Source organism: Schistocerca piceifrons, unplaced genomic scaffold (assembly GCF_021461385.2).
Source record: "Schistocerca piceifrons isolate TAMUIC-IGC-003096 unplaced genomic scaffold, iqSchPice1.1 HiC_scaffold_913, whole genome shotgun sequence".
Lineage (NCBI taxonomy): Eukaryota > Metazoa > Arthropoda > Insecta > Orthoptera > Acrididae > Schistocerca > Schistocerca piceifrons.
The window spans coordinates 892,401-898,534 of NW_025729183.1; positions in this window are offsets into that span (position 1 = coordinate 892,401).

Here is a 6,134-nt window from a genome sequence, read left to right on the forward strand (position 1 = left end):
TTCAATTTATCGCCGCCTACCTGCTCCACTGTGAAAGGATATTGGCAACTGGTCTTCAGCCAATTCTCTAGCTTTTTGTAGCTCTACGGATATTGAAGAACTATCGGCGGGACCTTCTCTCTCTGTGGTGCATATCCATCTTGATGTTACATGGCAGGATCCATTTCAGACGCGTCGGTTGCAGTAGCTAGTGCACTCTAAGCGGTGCTTGTTGTCACTGCTGCAGGTGGGCATCTGTCGTTGACACAAGGCCTTTTTGCGTGGTGGTTTCAGGAAGCCGCCATCGCTCATTCCCGAAGACTATTGTGCATCTGTCATCGTCTGCGGCGCAGTTCGTTTTTGTTTCAGTTTGTGAATAATTGCAAGGAGTTTGTGTTAACAACTTTGAGGCAAAAGCAATGGGTCTGTCTTATGCACCAATTCTGTGCAAAAGCATAGTGCCGATTCCGTAGGAAGTAGCGTCGACTTGCAAAACCACTGGCTTGACAGGGTCAAAATGCACTAAACGTCTGTCAGTAAAGCATTTTTGAGTTTCTGAAATGCGTCTTGACAGTGTGTAGTCCACATAAAAGTTCTACTCTCTCACACCGACCAATTCAGCTCAGTTTCTTCCTTCATTGGTATAACCTGATCTCAGATATAGGTCACCTTCTCCTAAGTAAGTTCAGACGAATGTAAGTAAGTTCATATGAACTCCATGACAATCTCAGCTGCCAACGTTTACTCGGCCTTGTTGTTTTAAAAATATTTAATTTTTTTATTATCAATGCACTTTGAATATATGTCTCCTCTAACAAACAGTTTTTCACTTCTTTCGTAGTGAATAATAGATTTTCATCTGACATAGTATACACTATGGGCAGTGCTATGCTGCAGTGTTCTGGTGGTAGTATTCAATTCACAATATCCTCTTTCAAGCATACCTGACAGAATTCAAGACAAATGTAGAGTAGGAAATATAGCCAACTGAAATTGTGTCCCTCTCTTTGAATCATCCTGTATTATGGAATGGAACAGGTGTTGAGTCACCAACAGACAATGAAAAAGACTAAATAATTTTCTGCTTATGGACATAGTCCTTGTCCTGAAATAGAAATTGCACACATGTTCACACTAGCACAACTCACACACTTGGTCCTATCTCCTAGTGCCAGCACCTGACTGCAAATGTGTCTGATCTGAGCTGCAAACTGTTAGGGTGGGTGGTGATGGTAAAGAGGTGACATGGGCAGGGAGGGGGAAGGATAGCAGGGTAGCGGTGGGGGAGGACATTGTGCTAAATGTAGAAGTGTGCAAGAACATGGTGAGGACAGGATGGGGCTGCTATGCTAGGTGTAGTGTTGGGATGGGGGAGGGGGGGGGGGGGTAGGAAAGAAGAAAAGGGCATAGTGGGTATATCAGCAGGATATAGGGCGCGTGTAGTGCTGAAACTGGAATGGGAGCAGTGAAGGGGATAGATAATTTCATTCCAGCATTACCATTTTTCCTCATTGAGCCCGTTTAATTTTATACTCCTAAGTTTTAAGGGAAATCATGTGGAAAACTGCTGAAGAAAAGTGTTTAATGTACTCCATGTACTGTACACATTTTGTGGATGGCTAGCTGGATTTAATTTTGGGCGCTAAGCCCTGTGGTCGTTAGCATCTGGAAAGTACTTCCCATGGAAACATTCTGAATAAGTCATTACTTATGATGCTGTTGTTTATTATTATTATTATTATTATTATTATTATTATTGCAAACTGAGCTACGTGTTTCACTGTTAACAACTGAGTATCATATTCACATAAATAATTTACTTTTGTCTTTACAAATAAATTCTGTACCACAGTTGTATCTTAGAACACACTTTACAATGCTGTGGCACACCTCTCGACCTCGTTTTGACAAATAGATTCTCTCATGCCAAAACCACAAATATCCAAAATCGGATATTTTTGACTTAGGTAAATTGCTGAATTTAATTTATTTGTGCTCTTCTGCAGTGAAATTTGATTCTGTGAGTCTCTGAGAAATTGCACGGCTCACTGTAACAAAAATTTAAAAATATTTCATTCGTAATGCCTCAGTAACAAACATGCCAGATTGATGACTTTTGGTAGGTTGTTGACTTACTAAGTTGTGGCACACAGTAAAAATGTCACATACTCACTTTTAGTGCTCCACTGAAGGCTCACCAGTTGTCGTGCAAGGGTGGCCAAGTTACATTCATTACGTATCCCGATTGTTTTGTTAAGATTGTGATACAGAACTGTTGGCCAATACCTACCCTCTGGAGATGAAAAAATCAGTACTGCCAACATTAACATGTAAAAATACACAAATTATTCTAGCTTTCAGAACTAATAGTTTTTTCTTTGGGGAGGAGAGTGAGTGATATGTTTGGGATGCATAAAAAGGAAGGGCAGGTACTCTGACTCCATGATGAGAGGAATCCACATGAACAAGGGGAGTGTTTTGAACAGTGAATCATTTGTCGTTACATACATCACTACACGCTTCAACTGTTCATCTATGTGCTCAGTTCATTGCAGGCCAATACATCAAGTGTGCAAAGAGAGATATTATATCTTCAAGCGCACAACTGATATCACTGAATTGGCTTTATACAAAGGGGAAGAGCTACTTTCTGCCTGGTAAAGTTCAGATTGATTAGTTACAAAACATGTTTGGAAAACATTGCCATGTGTGTGGTGGCAACTATCTTGTTTTTTTGCCACATATTTGAAACAGAAACTAAATTAAGAACCCAAAGCAACCTTTCATTAGTTTTTAAGTTGGATCATGGTGTAGACATTGTGATTACAGAAGAGTATTTTGTTTTGATGAATCAACTACATAGATGACCTAGTTGTTAACTTATTTTATCCATTTCAGTTGATGTAAATATACAGTGTAAACTGTTAACTATTCTCAAAATGTAAATGTATAACTCGAGTGACATTCTGAATGGAAACATGTTGTCTCTTGTTCATTACATTAGTGGTTACTGCACATACACTTAAACTAAAGAAGTAAACCTGAGTCCTGTGGAGGTTCCCCATGACAGGAAGTAATCTGACACAGAGAAACAGTAGGCTACTTGAAACTGACAATGACTGCCTTACTGCTTACATTCACGACAGATGCAATACCACCTGTCGAAAATAACAAGAAAAGGAAAACTACACATGGCTATGTGTGTGTGTGTGTGTGTGTGTGTGTGTGTGTGTGTGTGTGTGTGTGTGTGTGTGTGTGAGAGAGAGAGAGAGAGAGTGTGTGTGTGAGAGAGAGAGTGTGTGTGTGTAGGTGGGCGCTAACTGGCAATGGTACAGAATGTAAAACATCTTGGCCTTACCACGCTGTCCAGAAACACTCGCTTACAGGACCATACAAATATTTTTCAGCTGAATCATTTTAAAAAGAATCTATTACTGTGGAAGACACACTAAACATAAAAAACAATAATGATACACAGAAAAACCTCACAACATTATGTGCTCGTTCCAATGGCACCAACATAGATCTCCTGGAACAGATATAAGTCCACACTAATGTTGAAAATGCAAATATAATTATATTACATTTTCACAACTAAACCACTGAACCAATTTTGAACGAAATTTAGTATGGAGCACCCCCCCCCCCAAAAAAAAAACAAACACACACACACACACACACACACACACACACACACACACACACACACACACAACTGCCAATGCTTAGTTTCTTTACAGTCACTCCACCAGCCGTCATGAAGAACGTCAACTTAGTTTGTGTGTATGGTAGTGCTGGAGAGGATCGACTCCCTCAGTAGTGAGGGGTAGAGAGGAAAAGTAGCATGGTCGCTGCAACATGTGAGGATGTGAGAGGGGAGAAAGTGTTCTTTTTTTGTCTTTCAGTGCTGACAACTTAGGGGGTGCGACCTCATACTGATCTGCTGCACTGACCAAAATTGCATTCACAAATAAAGTGGGTTCATGACTGTACATTATAGAGGCAATGGTCTTGAAATGTGGCATTTATTTGGAGCTGTTTACACAAAGCAGTTAGTAGATACAATGTGCAGGTGACGCAGAAAGTATACACAATATTGGCCTTTAACTACATGGGTGGGGTCTCAGCAGATCCCACACTTCATTTTTGGTTTATAATTTCCATTGTTGGCACACTACAGACTCGTTATTGTCAGTATTATCAGTGTGCCACAGACGCTTGCAATAGTGGACGTGCACCACGCTCCCGCAACACTAAGTGCCTGTTTTTCATTGTTGGGTATCTGTAGACTCCACGCGTGCTTTTATGTAGTATTTATTTACAATATGCTAATACAGTAATTTCCTCTCATTGCAGTACATTTATGACGACTCGTTTTCTGCGTGATGTAGATATTGCACGACTGTTGGAAGAAGGCACTGACTCAGAAAGTGAAGACACAGAGCTAAATGACCCAGACAAAGATGTTGATGACATCACTGTTATCGAATCATGATCACTGAACACCTTTCTGGTTCAGAGATGGAGCTAAGTGAAGGCTCTTCTTTTAGTGAAAAAGAAGACAAAGAAAGTTCAGGGCACTATTTTTACGGTAAGAACAGATCCAAATGGAGTAAATCTGCCCCACATCATCTCGTGTACGACAGCACAATACTGTACAAGAACCCGCGAGTCTGAAAGGACCTGCTGCTTCTAAACGTGAAATGTCGCCTGTAGAGTGTTGGGAACTATTTTTTACCAATGGTGTGATCGAGACTATCGTCCACAGTACCAAAAAAACTTGTGGACAAATATTCACCTCCACTATTACGGCCGTATTTTGCCGACAACATTGATTGCTGTGAGTTACGAGCTTACCTTGGATTAATTCTGTTTACGCCGATATTCAAGATAAATCATGAAAATGTTAGATCACTACGGGCGACTGATTTTACTGGAAGAGACATATTTCGAGGTGTAATAGGGATAAACAGATTTTTATTCATTTCAATGTAACCTTTGATGACATCAGCACACGAGAACACATAATGTGGTGTCATTTTTTTGTCTTGTTAGTTTTTTCTGTTTTATAATTTTCATTTAATTTTATGTTCCACTTCTGTACAAAATCAAAAAAGTTTAGTTAGAAGTTAGTATTTGTTGACTTTGATGTCATTTTAACTGAGCTATACAAACAGAAAACTAAAATGACATGTTTTTGTAAATGGCTTAAAGTTTCTGATAAGACTGATTAATATAAGCACACTAAATGACTGAAATAATAAATACATTGTCTTTTATTACGTAAATATAAAAATATCCATGTTATTTCCAGTAATTACTTGTAAGAACACCTAAACACTGTTGGGGAACTTCTACACCCCACACGCGATTGTACATTACCAGAAACAGCGCGTGTACTTTAAGGTTAATGTCCCAGTGTGATTTCTGCTTTTCTAAAAGAAATCTCATACACACATTTTTTTGCCTGTGCTGTGTATGATGGGCAGAACTCCTTCCCTTGAGGCCGCACCAGTTCCCACGAAATTATGAGGAAGAATATGATTCAGCTACGTGCCAAGCATCAATTATTTTTTGTAATTGTGGACAGAGGTTCAGAATAATTATTACAAAATGCAGCTGTATTTAGAAGCTGCCTGCTTTCACAGTATTCCAATTAACATTTATGAGTACTAATGCACATGAAACATGAATCTTTCAATAAATTCAAGCCAAAACTAATCTCTTCAAGCGAGGAGTTGACAGTTACTATAATGCTCCATCGGTTAGATCACTGATGTTTGCAGCAATGGGACAAAGCGCATATTTGACATGAAGTGGTTTGAATGGTGGCAGCATTTAACAATCAGCACTTGGTGGGCGTCAACTAATTATCTGCATATTACCGCTCGAGGAAAATCGCTTCTGCCAGAAATAAACTTTAAACGCCCACCATATCGGTCACTATTGCAGCTTTGAGATAATTTCTATTACGTCTCTAACATTCAGCAACATCTGTACAACTGCAAAATACACGTGTGTAAATGCTGCTGCTCATTCGTTTCCATCCAGTCTCACAAGGAGACCACACGACAATCTCATTTTCTAATTATGGTATATCAAATTCAGAATTTAATATTAATTTTAAGAAGCGGTTCAGTGTAACACGAAAAAAT